This window comes from Callospermophilus lateralis, chromosome 3, assembly GCF_048772815.1.
Source record: "Callospermophilus lateralis isolate mCalLat2 chromosome 3, mCalLat2.hap1, whole genome shotgun sequence".
NCBI classification, from domain to species: domain Eukaryota; kingdom Metazoa; phylum Chordata; class Mammalia; order Rodentia; family Sciuridae; genus Callospermophilus; species Callospermophilus lateralis.
In genome coordinates this window covers 43,176,450-43,200,578 of record NC_135307.1, presented here as the reverse complement: position 1 = coordinate 43,200,578, position 24,129 = coordinate 43,176,450, and the positions used below count along the sequence as shown (strand labels likewise).

The window sequence follows — 24,129 nt, the reverse complement described above, 5'->3', positions numbered from 1 at the left end:
AACTGGAACTTTTACACTTTGTTGGAGGAAATTTAAAACACTACCATCACTTTGGAAAGTTGTCTGGCATTGTAAGTCTTAAACATACACCTACCCTATGATCTCACAACTCGACTCTTAGGCATTTGTCCAAGATAAATGAAAACATATGATCCACAAGATTTGACTGAAAATGTCCTATTTGTAATGGTCCCTAATAGAAAACAGTCCAGATGTCAATCAATATAAGAATGGAACTTAAATTTTCAGTATATTCATAAGTAAAAGACATTGACAAAGAACAGGAAAAAAAACAGATGAATCTCAAAAACAGGTGAATGAAAGAAACTTAACATATATGAGTACATATTGTATGATTTCATTTATATGAAATTCTGAAACAGGCAAAACCAACCCACTGTGGAAAAATAAAAATTAGGCTAGCAATTGCCTCTGGTGGAGGTGAGGACAGGAATTATTTGAAAAGGAGGATGCAGGAACTCTACTGGAGTGATAGAAATGTTGTAGACCATCACAATGGTTTGAGTTACTCATGCAAATGTATTTGTCAAAACTCAACAAATATATGAATAAGATTTGCACATTTCATTTTATAGAAATTTTGTATTTTAAAAACTGTACCTAAATATATTGAGTTCCAGTTATTGGTATGCATACTAAAATAGTTAAGGTGAATTGCTTTATGTCTGCAATTTAAAATGCATCAAAAATTAGATGGATTACTTCCACCCCAGCAGCCACTGAAGAACTGCAGCCATGGCTGTATGCTACCTCATAGCTGTGGGCCTCAATAAGGGCCATAGGGTAACCAAGAATGTGAGCACACCAAGGCACAGCCACCACAGTGGGTGCTTCACCAAGTACACCAAGTTAATGCAGGACATGATCCCAAAAGTGTGTGGCTTTTCTCTGATGAGCATCACACCATGGAGCTGCTTAAGGTCTCCAAGGACAAAGGGGCCCCCAAGTTCATCAAGAAAAGGGTGAAACACACATCCACACAAAGTCGAAGCGGGAGGAACACCATGTCTTGGATATCATGAGGAAAGCAAACTGGGAAGGACTGAGCACTGATCCTCAAAAAAATTTATAGAAAAAAAACTAGATGGACAGAGGGGTAAATGGATGGTAGATATATGCTAGGGTCAGTAGAGTAAAAATAGTAGGTATATGCTAAGGTAAGTAGAGTAAAAAGTTATTGGTAAAATCTAGGTGGTATGAATAGATTTCTTTTTTTTTAATACTTATTTTTTGGTTGTAGTTGGACACAATACCTTCATTTTATTTATTTATTTTTATGTGGTGCTGAGGATCAAACCCAAGGCTTCGCACATGCTAGGCGAGCGACCTACACACTGAGCCATAACCCCAGCCCGCATGAATAGATTTCATTGTAAAATTATTTCACTCAAATTATTTCGACTTTGCTATATGTTTTAGTTTTTTACAATAACGTGTTGATGAGAAAAGAAGTAACCCAGGTCTCTAACAGATGCAACTTCAATATTGAATCATTTGTTTGTTTGGTTTTTTACCAGGAATTGAACTAAGGGGCACTTAACCGCTGAGCCACATTCCCAGCTCTTTTGTTTGTTTGTTTGTTTGTTTGTTTGTTTGTTTTGAGGCAGGGTCTCTCTAAAATGCTTAGGGCTTCACTAATTTGCTGCAGCTGGCTTTGAACTCAAGATCCTCCTGCCTCCACTTCCCGAGCTGCTGGGATTACAGGTGTGCACCCAATACACACCTGATCAAATGTTAAATCTTTAAAAACAATTTTGGAACAAAAATCATGAATAATCATGCTTCTCTAGTTCTTGTCCATAGCCTTATCCTACAGCTCCACAAACTGTGTTTGTCTATTTCTTATTAGATAATTCCATCCCTTCAGGGATTGCGTTATCAAGAAGGAAATACTCAGGGTCCTTGAAATTGCAAATTTTACTTTAAGCTCTGTCTTTCTCTCTTGTGCAAGAAAAAAGTCAAACTTTGATTTACAGTTGTCATATCTTGATAATCCCATCCAAATCAAAATGGGAATGAAAACTTTAAAAATAAATTTTAAACAATGAGTCAGCAAGAACTTGGAAATGATTAAAAATAATGTGGATAATATTATTCTTCAATAATAATTTCTTATTTAAAAAAAATAGTACTCCTTGGGAAAATGGCTGATTGTTGGACTGGGGCAAAAAACATATAACATGAACTTAAAGCATATAAAAAGAAAAAGAATGACTAAAAACAAAACAAAAGCAAAGTCAGGTGTGGGGTCCCAAGCCTGGGATCCCAGAGACTTGGGAGGCTGGGGCAGCAGGATCACTGTTTAAAGCCAGCTTCAGCAACTTAGTTAGGACCTAAGCAATTTAGCAAGACAGTGTATCATAATATAAAAAAAATTAAAGGGCTGGGCTGGAGATATGGTTTAGTGTTTAAGTGCCCTTGGGTTCAATCCCTGGTATCAAAAAAGGAAAAGGAAAAAGAAAAAAGCAAACAAAACACAATGGAGGGAATATGTCAAAGGGACACAGGAACCTACTGAAAGAGCTCCCAATCACCAATACTAGAAACATGAAGAATAAAGTACTATTAGATTACAATCCAAAGAATAAAACGTACACACGTCCATGGTGACATAAATAACAGTTAAATAAATAAATGAGGAAAAGACAAAATATCCTTTGTCAAATAATTTAATGTAGATTCTACCCCCTCAGGAAGGTTGAGCATGACTTCTCACAGTTTAAGTGCACATAGTGATTCCCTTCCAAAGATTAGGATGTGAAGAGGGTGGGAGCAGAGAGTAAATTTACAGTAGAAAAAACTGACAAACATGAAGTCATGTTGCTAGTGTGCACCTGCTGTGTAATAAAGAATTTGAGCTGGACAGCATGGATTACAGAGTACACGCCTGTAATCCCAGCAACTTGGAAGGCTGAGGCAGGAGAATCTCAAGTTCAAGGCCAGCCTGTGCAGATTAGTGAAATCCTGTCTCAAATTTTTAAAAAATTAAAAGGTGTGTTGGGCTGGGGATGTGGCTCAAGCGGTAGGGCGCTCACTTGGCATGCGTGCGGCCCGGGTTCGATCCTCAGCACCACATACAAAACAAAGATGTTGTGTCCGCCGATAACAAAAAATAAATAAATAAATATTAAAAGTCTCTCTCTCTCTCTCTTTCTCCTCTCTCACTCTCTCTTTAAAAAAAAAAAGGTGTGGGGATGTAGCTCAGTGGGAAAGCATCCCTGGGTTTAATTTCCAGTACCACATATACACAAAAATAATAATAATAATAATAATTCAGCCTTTATTTCTACCTTCTGGGAAAGAACCTCTAAATCCCTAGAACCCCTAGAACCATATCTGAATTTATGAAAACAAGATAGTTGTTGATGAGGGCTAGCCATGGTGGAAAGATCAACCATGATCTGATTAGAGGGTTGTGGACTTTTGAGCTAAATATCATTTCAGCCTAATCGCTTCCATGAAGCACAGGGAGGGGTACTGGAGACTGAGTTCAATCACAGAGCTAATAAGTTCATCAATCGTACCTATGCAATGAAACCCCAATATAAAATGAAAAACAGGAGAGTTCAACAGAAAGTTCAGGAGAGTTCCCTAGTTCAACACTCTGATGGTGACATCCTGATTCTGTGGAAAGAGGATATGAAAGTTCCTTGTTTAAGCTCTCCTTGACCTCACCCTATGCGTCTCTTTACTTGACTGGTTTGTATTCTTTCATTTTTTTAGTAATTAAATACTATTCATTTTTTTTAGTAATTAAATACTGTTTTTTTGGTTTGTATTCTTTATTTTTTAAAAAAAAAAAAAGTTGTATGCTTTCTTTGCATTGCTGTGACAAAATATCTGAGAAAATTGACTTAAAGGAAAAAAGATCTATTTTGGCTCACAGTGTCAGAGGTTTTAGTCCATGGTTAGGTTGACTCCATTACTTTGGAGTGTATACTGAGGCAGACATAATGGTAGGAAGCACAAGGGGGAGCAAAAATACTCACCCATGGCATCTAGGAAGCAAAAGAGAGAGAGGGAGGGACTGGGATCCCAATAGCTCCTTCAAGGGCATGTCCTCAATTTCCATCTACTAGGCCCCACCTTCCAGCAGCACCACAGGCTGGTAACCAGTCCTTCAACACATGGCCTTTGGGTAACAGTGAAGACCCAAACCATAGTAAGCTGTAGTCAAATCTATAGTTTTTTCCCAAGTTCCATGAGTTATCACTGGAGGCTTATGGAAAGTCCTGAATTTGTAACTATTTGGTGAGAAGTACAGGTGGCTTGGGGACCCTCTCATACTTATGACTAGCAACTGAAGGGAGAGGAGTCTTCTTGGGGACCATGTGCTTAACCTGGAGTGTATGCTAACTCCAGGTGGTTTGAATCAGAATTGTTCTGCAGTAATGTACACCCTTGATATAATGTAATAAAAGTGGCACTTGATTTCTGTGATCTTCCTCCCCAAACTCATAATCCCAATCTAATGATGAAAAAACATCAGACAAATCCCAGTTGAGGGACATTTTATACCTAACCAGTATCCCTCAAAATTTTCAAAGTCATCAAAAACAAGAAAAGTCTGCAACTGTCAGAGTCAAGAGTCACCTAAAGAAACACAATAAATACATGTAATATGGGATTCTGGAATAATGAAAGGACATGGAGTAAAAACTAAAGAGAATGAAAAAATATGAAATCTAATTCATTATAGTAAATCAATATTAGTTCATTATATGTTATAAATGTGACTTACTAAGATAAAATATTTGTAATTATGAAAATTGGGTGTGGGATATATGAGAACATTCTGTGTGGTCTTCACAACTTTTCTGTAAATTAAAACTGTTCTAAAATTAAGAGTTTATTTTTTTAAAAAAAAGAATGAAGAGGAAAAATCAAAGTGGGTATGTGATGATCTTGGAGATAATGATACACTAAATAAATCAGTAGTTAGTGACTGTTAATTTACAGAGTTTAGTTGCTGCTACATACACTCCAACTATCTTAAATCAATTCAACAAATTTTAAATATACAATACTTATTGAGCTATCCCTCCAGTTAAACAAACATAGTTCAACATGCTCATTTATCTGCTGCCACTTAAATAGGTAAAGGAAATTTAAATAGTGTACACACAAAGACAAAGAGAATGGGAAAGAAGATAATAACCAAGAGGTGATATCAACGTCTTCTTAGAAGTTAGGAAGCAGATGGAACTGCAGCAACTGACCCAGGAGGGATGAGGCTCTGCCCTTCAATGCCTCCAGGGATGCTTATTTTACTGGCATAACCAAAGAGGGCTTAGGACTTTGTGGTGCTAGGCACAGTAGAAGGCAAGAGTAAGGAATGGAGCTGAAAACGCAGGGATTTGTCCAAAATCTGTAAAGGAAGCTATAGATCCCAGGTTTACTCATATCCTGTGTATTTAACCCATCATTCTTCATCCTTCCCCTCCCACAAACCCTCCCACAGGCTACCAGAACTGTGTTCTCAAGAGAAAATGCGCAACAGACACTCCCTATTCAGGAGGGTTAGGCACAGTAAAGGGTCAGGGTTGGGCCTAAGCCTGGAAACAGCAGCTATGCTCTGAGCTACTTTTACTAATTCAAAAAAGCTGCTTGCAAATCTTTAGAACTTTCATGAGCCAGCTGTTAACACAGCCCTGTTTTAAAATTAAATCAAATGAGCTTACAACTAAATAAGTTATGTTCCAAAAAGATATAATAGATACTCAGAGTTTTTAACTTCCTGATTATTTTTACTACAGTTTATGATTATCGATTCTCTTGATGCTATTTACATCTATTCCATGTGCCTGGTAGAAATACTATGTAATGGTGAGCTTCTGTGCATCTTTCCAACACCACATTGATATCATATTAGAGGTTTTAAATTGACCATAGGAATATTTACACCACAGATGTTGGCCAATGTCCTGCTTCTAGAATGTATCTGTATACATACCTTTGAGTATTCTTCTTTGGAGAAATAAAACCATAAAGGAAAAGATATAAAGATACATCTAGTTGGGGATCCCTTCATAAAAGAAGCTTGCTTGCTGCCTGATCACCATGCAAGGAAGTTCATCCACATACATAAAGTTTCCAGTCAACTTTTTAGGACCTTTTGCAAATATAAAAAGACAATCTAGTGCCACCCAACAACTGAGAAGTGTCTCTAGCCTAAAAGTCAACAAACTGAAAAAAAAAAGGAACTCAGAAAGGGCAATTCAAGTATCAGAAGAAAACCCTTTAAAACAATAATCAACAGCCTCCTGTTTAAAAGGGAATGTAACACCCATGAAACAAGATGTATTTCTTTAGAACTATCAGAGAAGAAGTCTTGGAAATTAAAACTCTGGGAGCTGAAATGAACAATTCAGTAGAATGATTGAAAGCTAAACTGAGAAAATATCTCAGAACATTAACACAGTATGAAAAGGAAAGGAGAAACAAGGTAATAAAATTAATCCAGGAGTTCCAGAAAGAGAGCAGATGAAATAAAGGGAAAAACCTAACAATGGACTATGTATCCATTAGAAGTTATTTGGTTGTAACTGACAAAATGCCAAAACCAAAGTAGCTAAAGTAATAAATAAAAGTGTTCAATGATCTCTTATAAATTTTGGAAGTAGGTCATTCCTGGTTTGGGGTATTAAATTAGTCAACTCTGCCAGTGTCGATATTTTGTCCATAGGCTTGTTTCCTCTTGATCGCAAACTGGGTATTACAATTTTAAGATGACATCATGTCCTTTCATAATCGCATCGACATCAGGAAAAAGAGAGTGAGAGAGAAAGAGAACTTAACGAGCCCTTCTCATACATATGACTCACATCAGAAAACAAAACTATTCCTCAAAGCCTTCCCTTTCCGCTGCAGACTTCTCCTTTTATTTCACTCACCAGAAATGCATTACATGTTCACCCTTAGTTACAAGAAAGCTAGAAAAGCAAGTACTGAATCCCACTGAAAAGCAAGTAGGATTTCCATAATTGGTCTTAACAATCATGAACTCTATGACCTTTGGAACTGACGGCTATTGCCTGAGTAAAATAAGGATTTTTGTTAGGAAGAAATATGAAGAAAATGTCTGGTGAACAAGCAGCTAAAAGTGTTGCTATAGTTCGGATCTAAAACGTCCCCCAAGGTTCAAGGGTTAAGGGCTTTCTTCCCAGGTTGGCACTAGAGGGAAGTAGTGGGAACTGTAAGAAGTGGGGCCTACTGGGAGGTCCTCCAGTCACAGGGCCCATGGGATAGTGGGACCCCAACCCCTCTCTCTCCCTCTTTTTTTGAAGCCATGAGATAAGCCACACTCTTACCAATGCACTCCCCAATATTCTGTGCTGCCTCACCTGAGACCCAAAAGCAAAAGGCCAACTGACAATGGACTGAAGCCTCCAAAATTATGAAACAAAATATATCTTTGTCTTTATAAGATGATTATCTCAGAGATTTGTTACAGTAATGGAAAGTGGACTGATATAGGTATTTTCTACAGTAATGCAAAAAAATGTCAAGAACTGAAGGACGCAGATATCCAGAGGGCAAAGGCACACCAAAGATCAACCACAGTAAAAACCAAAATTCAAAAGATCAACACAAAGACACATCTTCTAAACACTTCTTAAAGACATATTCAAAGAACTTGGAGTCACACTATACATATCTGTTAGGTGCAGGACAGGCTGAGTAAGCTGTCTGCAGGGCATGCCAAACAAAGTTAACTGCAGGATGACCTGGCCTCTCAAACCCTCTGTCTGGTTCTTTATCAACTATTTGCTTCAAGCCCAAATGCCCAAGCCCCTGCTCAAGGCTGAACACTCAACCCCCTGCTCAAGGCCGAACATGTAACCCCCCTTATGCCAACAAGGCAGATTGCAGACCCAGAGACCTCATTAGATTTGGGCTATAAAAACTCCCTCCTGCCAGGCCCCTCTCTCTCTTGCTATCTCTTGCTTTCTCTGTCTCTCTGTCTCTCTCTCTCTCTCTTCTCTTTCTCTGTTTTCTCCTCTGTTGCACTGCACTGCTGCAATAAAGATCTCTTGGTTGCTCTGAGTGTTGTGGTCACTTTCCTTTCATTGGTGCCGAAAACCTGGGAGAGGGTTAAAACCCACTTTTGGGTTCCTCTTCCTTCAGAAGTGCCACTCACTGGACAGCCTGAACCCATTTTCTCAATCGCCAGAACTCCATCCACCACCGGCCTTCAATTGGTGAGTTTCCCCTTCCTGGAGTCCTAAACCCAATGGTGGTGTCAGGAGGATTTGACTGATTGTCCAGCAAACCTCTTTGCCCACCTGTGGGGAGGAAAACACCCCACCACAGCCTTCAAGGCCACGGTGGCCCTCAGGGACTCCTTCCTAGGGCAGAATAGACTCCTGGGTTCAAAATTACTCCCTTCCCTTCCCAGCTGTTAATTTACCAGCATAGGCTTTATAGGTCTCCCTCAAAGGACTGTGTAACCTCTGGGAACACATAACAGAGAACTGAACGTCACACCCCACCCAGACCTTCACGATCTCGGTGGCTCTCATAAAGTCCTAGTCCTCGCACCTTCAAGACTCGGCCACCAGAGAGACGCTTACCCTCCCCTTCCTCTCTCTTCCCCTGTCTCTCTCTTTCCCTTCTTTCCGGCCCTGGGAGTATCCGGCCTCTCCAGGAGGGGTCCCGAAAAGCCTTGGCCAAGGTCTCCCATGGCTCCAGCTCGGTCCAGGACGAGAGCTTCGACTGTCAGGATTCGGTGACGACCAATCTCTGCAGCTCGAACCTGCCACTAAGGCACTCCTGATTTTTGGCTCTAGCGGGGACGCCCCTTTTGCCAGTAAATCAGTTTCCTCCTTCTCTCTTATACTATCTTTGCGTTTCCTTCCTTCTCCCTGACACTACGTTGCTTCTCCTTCTCCCTTATACTACGTTTGCGACATGGGTAATGTGTCCTCTCTGCCAGTTGTCTCTTCCCTACAATGCCTCTTGGATAACCTCAAAACCCTCTCCTTGACATCTGACATCAAACCCCCAAAATTGATCAAATATAGCACCCAGGCCTGGCCCACTTATCCCTTAGACAACCAAAGCAGATGGTGCCCTTTTGGGTCCCTCGATCCCTCCATTCTGAGGGATCTCTACAATTACTGTGAACATTTGAAAAAATGGGTAGAGATTATTTTCTTCTTGCTCCGATCCAATCCTGCTCTCTGCACCTCTTGCAAACCTCTACAAATTCTTCCAGCTTGCAAACCAACTCCCCCAACCATGATCCCCAACTATTTCCTCCTCCGGACTCATCTACTACTTTTGACCCTGCTAATGAACCTCCATCCTTTCGCCTAGCTTGAATAGGTACTCACCCTCAGCCATCTGCCCCAGACTCTCCGCCGTCACTCCCACCTCAGTAACCTGCTTTCTCCCCTCCAATTACTAGATCAAAAATGTACACCACCACCCTTCCTCAGACTGTTGCCCCCTTGCTGAAGTAGCAGTTACTGAAGGAATCCCTCCACCCACTCACTCCTCTCTTCTACTGTTAGCACCCACACTGGGTCCCACCAGGTCCTCTTACCAGCTAACCGAAAGCTCAAATGAGCTCAGGAGAGCCCTCAGACTCCTATCCAAGATCTGGTGAAAATGGCCTTTAAAGTTGCTTTGTCATTACTGAAAACAGGTTACTAAGGATTAAAGTCCCTTATAGGCTTTTTAGGATATTCACTCCCGTCTTCCCCTCTGCTCTACCTGTTCTGCTGCTCAAGTTTTCCTTGCTAGGGAAAATCCCAAACCCCTTTCCCATTATTCTTTTACATCTCCTTCCTCATTCTCAGATCCATTGGAGCTGCTCTCAGCCCCGCCTTCCCGTCTTCCCCCTCCCTACCCAGGCCCACTGAAAAGTCTTAACTGACCTTCTCCAGAATATTCACCAAGGCTGATTTTAGGACTTTCAGCAAAAAAAAATCTCTACAAAAGAGTTTAGTGTAGATAAACTTCCGATTTTCATGTTGCCCTGTTTTACTTGGCTACTGTCTGGGAAAAATCAGCACTCCAGGTGCTGGACACCCCCTTACTAGTTTTTCACAAGATATGTGAACAAGGCCTCTGGCCTTGATCTGGACTTCACAGTGCTGACTACATTTCTAAGATACAGGAGTTACTAACTGGGCTCCATGGTAACAGCTGGCAGGGGGAGGAAAGAAAGGGAAGAAAAAGCTCTCCCCTTCCCAGGTGTCCTTGAAGGGTTAACTTGCCCAGAACAGAAAAAAAAGAAAGAAAAAACTGCTTTTTGTGAACTTCTGAAGACTGTGAACTTCTGAGCCCCTCCCCTTACATGCTGGGTGCAAAATTCTGAAACTATCTAAATTTGGGGTTCAGGGGATTAATTGATTATGGCAGAAGCTACGCGCTCCGAATCTAGCTGCAACTAAATAAGACTGTTTCCCTATCTTTGGTGCTATCTTAGGTGCCTTGCCTTGTCCGTCCCTACAAGGGTATAATTCTATATACTTAAACATTGTTTATGTTTTCATGAAATGGTAAACAGATGTGATTAATTGTGTACTTCAAATAACAAAAATATCTCTTATTGAAATGGAATGACTTGCCTAAATTCAGAAATTTACAAGGATTGGTTCAAAATGTGAATAAAGAAGGAGTTTAACAGATGGGAAAGAAATTAGAAGGTTCTAAGTATGGATTTAATAGAATGAAAGGTGTTTCTGGGTAAGAGAGTCTATGTGATTAATAAGAGGGTTTAAGCAAGTGATAAAGAAGGTCTGTGTACATTGGCTATATAGGTTTAAGTAAATGATAAAGAAGGTCTATATAAGTTGGTTATATATGTAAGTTTTTTGAGCAAGTAATATTGAAGGAATTAAGGATTATACAACTATAGTTAAACAACAACTGTTATTTTGCAATATTGTAATATGTCATTTCTTTTAAGAGCTAAACTTGATTAATACAAAAATATCAATAGTAATTGTGGTACTATTACTCTTCTTTGTATATTAAATGTGTTCATATTTTCCAGGTATATAAGTTTTTAAGATAGAAGCTTTAAAAAAAAAACATTATATCAAGCTGATGTTCTCCAAAAGGTTGCATGATAATTTTAGGCTTATAAAAATAACATATTGGAGATTTATTTATATCATTTAATGTTCTATAACTGGACCTATTATCAATAAGATTAATATAAAGTTCTATACACTGGGTACAATTTAAATGTAATATCATATTGTGTTAGCTAGTATTCATGTGACATCAAGCAACAATATATATAAACTTTATAAAATAATATTTTTTAAAAAAAGATCAGCTTCAATACTAGAACACTTTATCTAAGATTTATAAAGAGCCATGGCTTACCTGAGATAAGGCTGTGCCTCCCATCTTACTACATGTAATAATGACTCCAAAGTAGGCCAAACTTCAGCTAAAGCCCAGTACTCTTAATTTAGGGTGAAACTGATTTTGCTGGATGTTTATGATCAAGATTTGAAGTTAAATTAAAAAGGCCAAGAAAACCAATATTTGGCTCTGGCCCTCTGAGTCAGTCTGAAATCCAGGGAACAGGGAACTTCTCTAAAGCGCTTTGCAACTCTAGGTCACATAACCTCCTGATCAGGGAGATTAATGAGACCACTGGAGAATGAAAAGCCAATCAGTGCACTTGCTGTGAGTAGGAGGGTCATTGGAGACAGGAGACATCCCTGATGCTTCCAAGGGAAGCCACACGGTCAAGCAAGACCTGGAACCATCCTAGCGCAAATGGCACTAGCAGAACTAAGAAGCTGTTCTCAAGTTCCCCCACGAGTGACCCCTATGGGAACTGGGCTGACTCTTAACAATAGATAAATACAAAGTCAATTTTGACCAGCTTGATCTTAAACACCTACCAAAAACAGTTAAGCCAAAAAGTCATTCCTAGGAGTAATGAAAGAAGCCAACAGGTTCCCTAGGGAATGTTCAGTCAAGTATAGCCTTGGCTCCTCCCCCTCACAGGACTCCTATTAGTCCTCTTTATGTTTCTCCTAATAGGACCATGTCTATTAAATTGCCTACAGAAGTTCCTGCAAGATCAGACACACAAATTCACCAACCAGTCAGTCAATCAACTACTTCTTTAAGACTACCAGCCCCTGATGCCCAAGACAGACACCTACAACTCATGACCAACTCCTCTAGCTTCAGAGACTCTGCCCCCACCTAAAACCCTCCCTAACCCCTTTTCCAGGTTTTACAACCCTTCTTTCACTTCCTAGGAATGAGAACTACTCTCTGGCAGGTCCACTCTGCTTGTTCTGTCTACTCTACAATACCCCACAAGGAAGCATCAAACCTAAATTCCCAGGCATCAGATGAGGAGCCACTAGCCAGGCAAAGACTAGTAGATCAACTTCACTCATGTGCCTAGGCACAAAAAGCTTCGCTACCTACTTACTTTGGTTGATACTTTTCAGGTTAGATAGATGCTTTCCTTACATCCAGGGAAATTGCTGACACCATTGCCTCCATCCTCATTGAGGGGATCATTCCCAGGTTTGAACTTCCCGCCTCCATCCAGTGACACAATGGTCCAGCTCTCACTTCTCAGGTTGTTCAACTAGTCTCCAAAGGCCTCAACATCACTTGGAGGCTTCACATCTCCCACCAACCCCAATCCTTGGGTAAGGTTGAGAGGCCTAACGGCATTCTCAAAGATCATCTCACTAAACTTGCTATTGAACTTAGGCTCTCCTGACCCAATCTCCTGCCGTTGACCCTCGCCTGAATTCAGGCAGCTCCTTGAGCTCCCTCAGGCCTTAGCCCCTTTAAGCAACTCTATGGGTGCCCTTTCTTAACCACCCAAAGCTTTACAGTCACTCCTCCTCCCCTGTGCCCTACTTGCCCTATCTCACACTTCTAACAAACTCTTAAGGGAACATGCAGACCAGTGCCTTCCTGCGCCATTCATTGCCTCAATCCCAGCACAACCACAAACTGAAATGGACTCTCTTCAACTTGGTGACTCAGTCTTACTTCAGGAACTGCATTCTCAATCATTGGAACCTCTCTGGACGGGACCCCATACGGTCATACTTACTACCCCAATGGTGACCAAGCTTTTAAACACTCTCCCTGGTACTATGTCTCCTGCCTTAAAAAGGCACCTGTTCCAAATGTCCAGTCCTGGACTTCCACCATGACCACCAAACTCAAAATTTCTCGCCAACTCTCTTCTTCTTTTACTAATCATTAATCTCTCTCAAGTTTCTATCCCAACCACAGATGGCACTTTAACATCCAAGCGACATGGCACCAGGATGACACCACCCACTCTCAGTTTATGGGTCAAGGCGATTGCCCTTCCACTGGCTGAAATTGGGCTGTCACCCTTAACATTACTGGATTCAACCAAGCCACCTCTGATACTTCCTAGAGTCCCTACAACAGGACCAATGGCTGATACCAAGAATCTCCTCTGCCCAGGACTGGTTTGATGCCATCAACAACCTATGGCTTCAAGGAACTTTTATGGACTTTACCCCTACCAAAGTAGTTATCTATAGCAATTGAATGTTATTTTTGGCTGCCCTGGTGTTCTTAGACCTGTCCCTCGAACATTCCTCCACTTCCCCTTCTAGGCCCAACACCGCCCACCATTAAGCAGGAAGTAGCCAGAGGACTTCACACCGTCCCCCATGTCACTTAGAAAAACAAAAAGGGAGGAATGTTAGGTGCAGGACAGGCTGAGTAAGCTGTCTGCAGGGCATGCCAAACAAAGTTAGCTGCAGGATGACCTGGCCTCTCAAACCCTCTGTCTGGTTCTTTATCATCTGTTTGCTTCAAGCCCAAATGCCCAAGCCCCCGCTCAAGGCTGAACACTCAACCCCCTGCTCAAGGCCGAACACGTAACCCCTCTTATGCCAACAAGGCAGATTGCAGACCCAGAGACCTCATTAGATTTGGGCTATAAAAACTCCCTCCTGCCTGGCCCCTCTCTTGCCATCTCTGTCTCTCTCTTGCTCTCTCTCTCTCTCTCTCTCTCTCTCTTTATCTCTCTCTTCTCTTTCTCTGTTTTATCCTCTGTTGCACTGCACTGCTGCAATAAAGATATCTTGGTTGCTCTGAGTGTTGTGGTCACTTTCCTTTCAATATCAACAAAAACACTGGATGTTAGAAAATAGTAAAGCAATGCCTTTAAAATTCTGAGGTAAAAGCATTTTCATCCTAGTAATTCTGCATCTGAACAAATTGGCAAATATTTTTTCAAATATTCACAACCTCAAAAAGTTTACCGCCCATGTACCATTTGTTGAAAAAGTACTAGAGTACGTGCTTCAGCAAAGCAAAGGAGTAAACCAAGAAAGAGGATATCATAGGATCCCAGAGATATTGAAAGCAGGCCTAGAAATACCTAAACAATATTGAGAAAGAAATATGGTAGGTCCCATAAGAGAGAAATCAAATATATCGAGTATCTGTTGTGTTCAAGTGTCTTCCTAGGAAGACAAAGCAAAAATTATACAGAAAACCAGCAAATGAGAATATGAGATAATAAACATCTTGTAGAAAAACAAAAGGCTGTATCAGAAAGGAAATTTACTTAGAAAACACTATGATATATATATATATATATATATATATATATATATATATATATATATATATATATCTCATAATATTATAATCAATAAATATTGATTTAACCAAAAATCGTAACATAACTAAATTAGGAACATGAAAGGAAAGTATATCTGTTAGATCCCAACAAGTAACAGATGGTAGACACAAATTCAGATAAGCCAGAAGGGTTTCTTTACAAAGGGATTATTTGCAAAGATGTGGGCAGCTTGCTGGGAAATCACAGAGCTAGTGACCCAAGATTGGACCTCCAAGACCCAAAGGAGGAATGGAAGGAGCGGCTACCAGAACCCAAAAGAAGAAAGTTGAGAGGAGGAACCCATTCGGAAAGGAAAAATTACCTGTGTTCAAGGGGCTCTGGGAGGAAGTTGGGGTAATAAGCACCCTGATAGCCTGACTTCACTAGTCAGGCCTTCTGTCTGCTGCACATTGACCAAACTCAATAAAGAGCTGAAGCCATGGGAGTCACCAATGCAGTCCATACAGTTAAGAAGCTTGAGGGGCTGAGGCTGTGGCTCAGTGGTAGAGTACTCGCCTAGCACATGCAAGGCTCTGGGTTCGATCCTCAACACCACATAAAAAATAAATAAGTAAACTAAAGGCATTGTGTCCAACTAAGAAATAAATATAACTGGAGGGACACACAGAAGATATCTGGCACAGAGATGACGTGTGATAGTGCAAAAGAATGAAACCCTCCTCTAACCACAATGTGTCAATATTTGACACTGATGTTGAATATTATTTTAGCTATACGAAAGAAAATGTCACAAGAAATAATAATGAACATTCCTGAATGAGGTAACTGTGTGGGAAAAGCACAGACGCAGGAAATCTCGTTCAAAGTACAAGTAGCCCAATTTGTTTGTACTTAAGGAATCTATAAAGGAAAAGCGGGAGATAAAACTGAAGTGACAGATTGAGGTCATACTGTGGTGGCTTGAATGCCAGGCTGAGGATTCTGTATTTAAACAGTGTTGAGCCTCATGAGTAACATAATGAGGGCTGAGCCCCAAGTAAATTCAATCTGGTAGCGATGTGTAGGATTAACTAAAATTAAAATCTAAAGAACATGAGACGTGGGAGATTCTATTTCATAGTCCCAGTTCGGATTTCCAAATGTCTAACATAATGGTGATGATGAGAAGGGAAAGGACAATATTAATCTAAAAGATGTCTCAAAACAACATTAAAAGAACTTCACTCCTTCAACAAACATCCTTCCAATACCCACCGCTTGCCAAACATTATTGCAGTCAAGGGAAATACTGCAGTAAACCAAGTATTCAAAAGTCCTGCTCTCTTGGAGCTTATATTCTGGTAGAGGGAAACAAATATGGAATAAAATAAGTAAGTACTATGAAAACTAGAGATCCTATGAAGAAATCCAAAGAAGGGATGTAAGACTGAAGGTTTGAGATGACTAATTTGCATTTGGAAATGAGTTTGAAATGGATCTGTGATGTACAAGTAGATATTCCCAGATAACTGGAACTCAAGATAAGTCAGAGCTAAAGATATGAAAAGGGATTATGGAGATAGAAATGAGAGAGCCAGACCTGTTCTCTAAAGGATCAGCTATTCACAGAGTGATAGCTCCTTCATGTAGCCAGTAATTCTTCCAGTTTTGCAGGTCAAAAACAATTCTGTTTTTGTCAGTGCATTCAGAGATGACTAGGCTTAGGACAACTAACACATGCTAAAACCACAGATTTATGTAAAGTCAGAATTTTAACTTTAAAATGAGAAATATAACTGTCAATTCAACCGTGGAACTCGCGTTGCTAATACCTGTAGAAAAGTCTATGTTGGAAGTAAGAGCATGATCTGACTCTTGCTTGCTGATCACAGAATCAGAGCTAAGAAAATAAAATAAACAATCTCAAGGGCTAGCCTCATTAATCCCATAAAGAAACGTCTGACAAGGGGCAATCATGCTTGTGCCTGGAAATCTATCCACTGTCTTCCTACAGAGGTAGAAATGTGATGTCAAAGTCTTCCCCTTTCTTCTGGGCTCCTTATTGACCCTTTCCCTGCATTTCTTCTTAGAATATAGTATCTTTCTTTTGGAATTGGGATATGTTTAGAGAGGAATTTTGAGTTATGATGGAAAAGAGGATGACAACAGCATCATTTATCCCCCACCCCCAAGTAGTGGGGATTAAATCCAGGGAAAAAAAAGAAAAGGAGCCCACAAAGAAAATGGGTATAGTTTGTTCAGAGTAGGAAAACAGTCTGGTACTGTGTTAAAGATATTGAGGAAGAATGGAAGGAAGAATCAGCAATAAATACTGGTAATACAATGAATTTGGTGACCGCATGTCATCAAGCATCTCCAAGGGAGTAATTTCAACCAGGTGGTGATGTTTAAAGCCAAAGAACAAGGTGGCAATGAGTGAGTGTGTAATGAAGAAAAAGCAATAGTGTCTTCTAGAAGGGTGGGATGCTCGTTCCATCTGTCTCTCCTCCAATAACTGTGTCAAAGGAGGGAAAATGGCCCTCTTCTATGGAGGAAGTCTATCTCATCCATATTATAAAATGACTAACCTCCCAGTTTGCCCAGTATTTTCCCAGTTTAGCACTGAAAGTCCCTAGTATGAGGGCTCACATTTGTGGGTAAACTGGTACTGTTTCATATAAATGTGACATTTTATTTTGGTGAAGTTTTAGATATCTATAGGTGATTTTTGTTTTAAACAATTTTATTGAGACATCATTAATATACCATAAGATCCACTGGTTCTGGTGATCATTTAAAAAAACAATCTCAACCCAGAATGTACCTAAAGTTACTGTGGCCTGTAAAGAATACCAGTGACATGGCTGGTATTGTGGCTCAGTGGTAGAGTGTTCGCCTACCATATGCAAGTCTTTGGGTTCAATCCTCAGCACCACATATAAATAAATAAATAAATAGGGGTATTGTGTCCAACTACAACTAAAAAATGAATATTTTAAAAATGTATTGAGAATACCAGTGACAGACCCTAGCCCTAGGAGTGTCTAGGACCCAGGTGTTACTTTTTTTTAAGTAATCCAGCTTACTCTAATGTATATTCAAGGTTAAGACCCACTAGTTTAAAGGAAAGAACACACAATTTTCAATTCTTTTTTAAGTTTTCAAAAAGGAGAAATAAAGTAAGCACTTAAATAGGAATGATAATACATGCTTCTCATGAGTAAATTTTTGAAAGGGTGAAAAAAAGAATATTTTAAATATTTTTTGTTCTGAATTGTAGGGACAAATTCAAGAACTTAAATGGATTTTTAAAATCAGAATCCAGCACATTATCTTGCTAGGAAAATCATAATTTATTTTCACATTTTGCATGAAATCCTATTTTTGGTTATACGATAGTTCTACAAAACAAAAAAGGAATTTTTTTGTAATGAAATGAATAAATGTTTCCTTTGAATGTGTAAAAGGAAACATTTCAAGACTCAAATCTTCAGTCACCTTTCCAAAAGCCTTTACATGGTAAAACATAATTGATTTCAATGTAAAATGAGATTGTGTTTTCTATAAATGCATTATTCTCTGACTCCAAATCAATTAAAGACACCCTGCTATATTCACAAGAGACTCTCTAAAAAATCAATGTTAATTCCAGAAAATGTTTTAGCATTTTAAAATGTATTCATTATAACACTGGATTGATTTATCTTGAGCAGGATAGGTATCCAAAAAGAATATATTACTGGAATTATTATAATATATGCCTGTTGATAGTTATAAGTGAAAAAAATTCTGATATAAAGCTATTTAGTGATTAATAATGACACAGTGGTAAGTTTCAGCTCATGATTTAAATGAGCAAGAGATACAACTTTATTTTCCTATCAATCAAATCAGTTTCTATGTTGAAGTTTCTGCTGTATGGAGCATGGCACAGTCTGGCTCTCTCTTGGTTAACTCGAACAGTTACAGATTTTACCCTTTCTCTGGTGGTTGGTCCAAAGGGCAGGGCCCAGGACCTTCAGTGAGAGATCCATAGCATCCATTTTTTCCATTGCTTCCTTGTTGCTTGTATTCTCCTGAGTCACCTCTAACGAAGGATGTATATGAAAAACACATGACTGACATCACACTTAATGGTAAAAAAACGTTATTTCCCTAAAATCAGAAGCAAAACAAAGACATCTGCTCTCACCACTTTCATTCAACATTGTGCTGAAGGTTGTAGCCAGGTCCAGCAAGCAAAAAAATAAAAATTTTAAGAAATCTAGATTGGAAGAAAAAAGCAAAATTCTCTCTATTTACAGATAATATGATCTCATATATACAATGTCCTAAATGGATCTACTAAAAAAATATTAGAACTAATCAATCAGTTCAGCACAGTTGCAGCATAAAAGATCAATATACAAAAATCAGTTGTATTTCTCCATGCTAACAATAAACAATCCAAAAATAAAAAATTTAAAAATTCACTTCTAGTAGTATTAAAAATAATAAAATATTCAGAAATGCTTTTAAAAAGCTTAAAATACATTCTGGCCAGGCATGGTAGCCCATGCCCATAATCCCAGCAGCTTGGGAGGCTGAGACAGGAGGATCACAAGTTCAAAGCCAGCCTCAGCATTGGTGAGGCACTAAGCAACTCAGTGAGACTCTCTAACTAAATACAAAAAAGGGGTGGGGATGTGGCTCAGTGGTTGAGTAGTGCCCCGGGGTTCAATCCCTAGTATCCAAAAAAAAAAAAAAAATCTGAAAACTACCAAACATTTAGATAAATCAAAGCAGATCTAAATAAATTGAAGACATCCCATAGTCATAGATCAGAAAAAAAAGACTCTTTTAGATGACAATACTTTCAAAATTGATCTGTAGGTTTAATACAATCCCTGTCAAAATCATGGCTAGCTCTTTGCAAAACTTGACAAACCAATTCTTAAATTAATACAGAAATACAAGAGACCCAGACCAGTCAAAACAGTCTTGAAAAAAAAGAACACAGTTGGAGGATTCACACTTCCCAATTTCAATTTTCCCACACAGATGTAGTAATCAAGGCAATGCAATAATGGCATGAGGAGACAAATGCAGATGAATAAAACAAGTTTGAGAATTCAAAAGCCCGTATTGTTATGGTCAATTGATTTTAACAATAGTGTCAAGACAATTCAATGGGGGAAGAATAGTCTTTTCAACAAAAGGTGCTAGATAACAGGATATTTCCATGCAAAAGAATGAAATTGAACTCCTTACATCACATATAAAAATTAATTTCAAATGGAGAAAATATCTAAAATTATAAATTTTCTGGAAGAAAATATAGGAATAAAACATGACCTTGAGTTATGCCAAATCTTTTTAGTCAAGACACTAAAAGAAAAAGTAACAACAGATAAAGAAAGCTGGCCACGCACACCTGTAATCCCAGAGGCTTGGGAGGCTGAGGTAGGAGGATCAAAGGTTCAAAGCCAGCCTCAGCAACTTAGGGAGACCCTGTCTCAAAATAAAAAGGGCTGGGGATGTGACTCAGTGGTTAAGTGTCCCTGGGTTCGGTTCAATCCCCAGTACAAAAAAGAGAAAGAAAAGTAAAGAAAAAGAGGTAAGTTGACTTCATTAAAAAAAAAAAAATCCTTGTACTTCAAATAGGAAATTAAAAGACAACCCACAGAATGGTAAGGATTTTGAAAATCATATACTGAAGAGAGACATATACCTAAAATATATAAAGAATTCTTAGAACTCAACAATAAAAAGACAAATAACCCAATTTTAAAAATAGGCAAAAGGAGCAATAGAAACTCTCATTTATTGCTAGTAGGAATATAAAATGGCACAGCTACTTTGAAAGATGATTTGACAGTTTCTTAAAAAATTGAATATACTCTTGCCCTATGATCCAGCAACTGCATTCCTTTATCCAAAATGAATGGAAAACACAGAGACACACAAATACCTGCATACCAATGTTAAATGCCACTTACTCAAAATTCCCAAAACCTAAAAGCAATCAAGGTTTCCTTCAATAGATGAATGGATAAATGGCAGTACATGTTCACAGTGGAATATTATTTGATGACTAAAAAGAAATAAGCTGTTATGGTTTGGGTGTCCCCCAAAAGCTCCTGTGTGAGACAATGCAAATAGGTTCAGAGGAGAAATGATTGGGTTGTGAGAGTCTTAACTCAATCAGTGAATTAATTTCCTGATAGAGATTAACTGAGTGGTAACTGAAGTGGTGGGGTGTGGCTGGAAGGGGAGGACATTGGGAGTGTGCCTTTGGGGTATATATATTTGTATCAGTGGAGACCTCTCTGCTTTCTGCTCATCATGTGAGCTGCTTCCCTTCACCACATCTTCTGCTATGATGTTCTGCCTCACCTCAAGCCCCAAGGAATGAAACCAGCCTTCTAAGACCTCTGGCACTGTGAGCCCCCAAATGAAACTTTTCCTCCCATAGAATTGTTCTGGTCAGATCTTTTAGTCACTACAGAAAAAGTTGACTAAAACATAAGCTATCAGGCCATGATAAGACATCAAGGAAACATACAGTGCATTTTTAAGTGAAAGAAGCCAATGTGATTCCAACTATATGACATTATGGAGACACTACAAAGATTGGTGGTTATTCAGGGTTTTGAGGAAATTGGAGTGGGAGGAATGAATAGGTAGAGTACAGGCAATTTGGGGGCACTAAAACTACTCTATATGATACTATAATGAGGAAGACATTTGTGAGATCCCGTAAAATGCAAATTTGTGAGAACCCATAAAATGAAAAGTACAAAGCATGAACCCTAATGTAAACTATGGACTTTAGTTAATAATAATAACATATCAACATTGGTTCATATATTATAACAAATGTACCATGCTTAAGTTGGATGTTAACAACAGGGGAAACTATGTGGATGTGTAGAGGTTGGGTGGTAGGAAATATAGGAACTCTGGTATTTTCGACTCATTTTTTTCTATCACCCTTAAAAAATAACATTAATTATTTTTTAAAATAGGCAATGGACAGATTTCCAAAAAAGATTTTTAAAATGACCAATAAGCACATTAAAGATGTTCACTATCATTAGCCATAAGTGTGATGCAAATAAAAACTACATTGAGATGCCACCTCACTTTCATTAGGATGGCTATAATCAAAAAGATACATAAGAGAATTGGTGAGGATGTGGAGATATAGAACACTGATACACTGTGGATGGGAATATAAAATGGTACAGACACTCTGGAAAACGGTTTGACAGTTCTTCAAAAGCTTAAATATAGAGTTACCACATAACCCAGCAATTCCACTCCTGGGTGCATACACCTTGTATTTCTGTTTTTAAGAGTATGGAAATCTTTTCCAGAAGTCTCCACCACAGATTTTTCTGCATTTCTCATTGACCAGAATTGTGTTTTACATTCTTTCTTAAATCAGACTGGATCTCTTTCTCTCTCTCTCTCTCTCTCTCTCTCTCTCTCTCTCTCTCTGTGTGTGTGTGTGTGTGTGGCGGGGGATGGGTGTTGGGGGATGAGGGGTGGGGTGGGAGGCACTGACTATAACTGACATAGACTAATCAGATTTACGCATGTCAGGAGGGTGAGGTAAGCACAAAATCAAGATTCTGGAGTCAAGGAAGAAAGGGGCAGGACTACTGGGTGGGCACCACATAAACAAATGACCAATAACACAGCCTGCTATAACACAGCCAAAAGAGAAACATGAAATGAAAATTGCACTGTACTTTCTTTAGTTCAGAATGAGGTATGTGCCCTACCTTCTGTACCAAGTCAAAACTAAAGCAAGATTTCTTTTTTATTTTTATTTTGATTAGGTATATATGACAGCAGAATGCATTTTGATCCATTGTAACACGTAAAGCAAGATTTCTATTGTTTCTTGGAACTATTTGATTTCTCCAGGGATCTGCACACCCCATCCCCCTAAAAAAGCAACCATTGCTTACTAGGAAAGACACACAGGAGGAAGCACCCCATTTTTGTGCTGCACAGTGCTATGTCAGGATGGAATGTTTGGAATTGTGGTAATGATCTTACAAATAACAGGGCAGCTACCTATTAAAATGTAAACAAATTTTCCCTTTGAAATCAATGGGAGTCTATGACAAAAACTGAAGCTTAAGTGTGAAATGACTTTCTCTGTGTCTCATGTGAAGCTTGTGATTACCTCATTATTATATTCGGCATTCTAAACTCAGCACTCATCACATTTGAACATGTGGACAATTTTTGGAGTTCAAAACGTGTACTGTTACTTACTTTAACCTCAGTGTTGGGCTCAACAGCATTAGCACTCATGCTGGTCATCAGAAACCTACTTGAAAGCTGAGTTGCTCATAGAACTATCTTCACTCATCTGTTTTATGAGACAAACATTCATCTTAACAAAAATGGGTCAGTGAGGACATGTCATCCTGTTCTGCTGTAGATTCTGCCTTTACAGTGGGTCCGCATGTGTAACTCGCCTAGCACATTCAAGGCCTTGGGTTTGATCCTCAGCACTGCAAAATGAAAATAAATCCACCATTGGAGGTGAAGAATATTATGCTAAGTGAAGTAAGCCAATCCCAAAAAACCAAAAGCCAGTTGTTCTCTCTCATAAATGGATGCTGATCCATAATGGGTAACGGGAAAGGGGCATGGGAAAAATGGAGGAACTGTGGGGCTGGGATTGTGGCTCAGAGTGAGAGCGCTGACCTCACATGTGAGGGCACTGGGTTCCATCCTCGGCACCACATAAAAATAAAGATATATAAAAAAAAAAAATGGAGGAACTGTGATTAGGCAAAGGGGAGGGAGAAAAGGGGAGGGGACATGGGGGCAAGAAAGACGGTGGAATGAGATGGATACCATTACCCTAGGTACAATATGACTGCACATATGGTGCAAAGCTACATCATGTACAATCAGAGAAATGAAAAGTTGTGCTGCAATTGTGTACAATGAATCAAAATGCATTCTGGGCTGGGGTTATGGCTCCACAGTAGAGCACCCACCTAGCACATGTGAGGCCCTGGGTTCGATCCTCAGCACCACATAAAAAATAAATTAATAAAGGTATTATGTCCAACTACAACTAAAAAATCATTTTAAAAAAGTTCATTCTGCTGTCGTGTATATCTAATTAGAATAAATAAACAATTTTTTTAATAAATAAATAAATCCAACATTATGATGCAGAGGCAAACTTGATTTAAAAAGCCAACTGCCTTGCTGGTTCAAGGTTTTGTTAGCTCAGCAGGAAGGAACATTATGAATGCTAGCAAACCCTGAGGCTTCATGCTGTCAATTTTGTTCTTTCTGTTTCTGCAGTTTTGTGTTGCAATGATTTGGTGAAGGAACAGTTAGGCCAAAGTACTTGTTACCCCCAATAGAGAACCATCACTAAAGACTTTTGCATTTGCTGTTATCTGAATTACACGCACACCACTTTCATCATCTGTAAAATGAGAGGGCTGGACAAGAGCATCTCAAAATTCTTTTCTGTTCTAAAATTCTGTGATTCTCTAATCAATACCCTGACTTTTTTAAATGTG

At 39.1% G+C, this 24,129-nt stretch overlaps 1 pseudogene; it reads left to right on the top strand.

The window, feature by feature from the left end:
• Positions 1 to 756: 756 nt before the first annotated feature.
• LOC143394624 (large ribosomal subunit protein eL36 pseudogene) lies at positions 757 to 1,093 on the top strand (annotated as a pseudogene).
• The last annotated feature ends 23,036 nt before the right edge of the window (positions 1,094 to 24,129 follow it).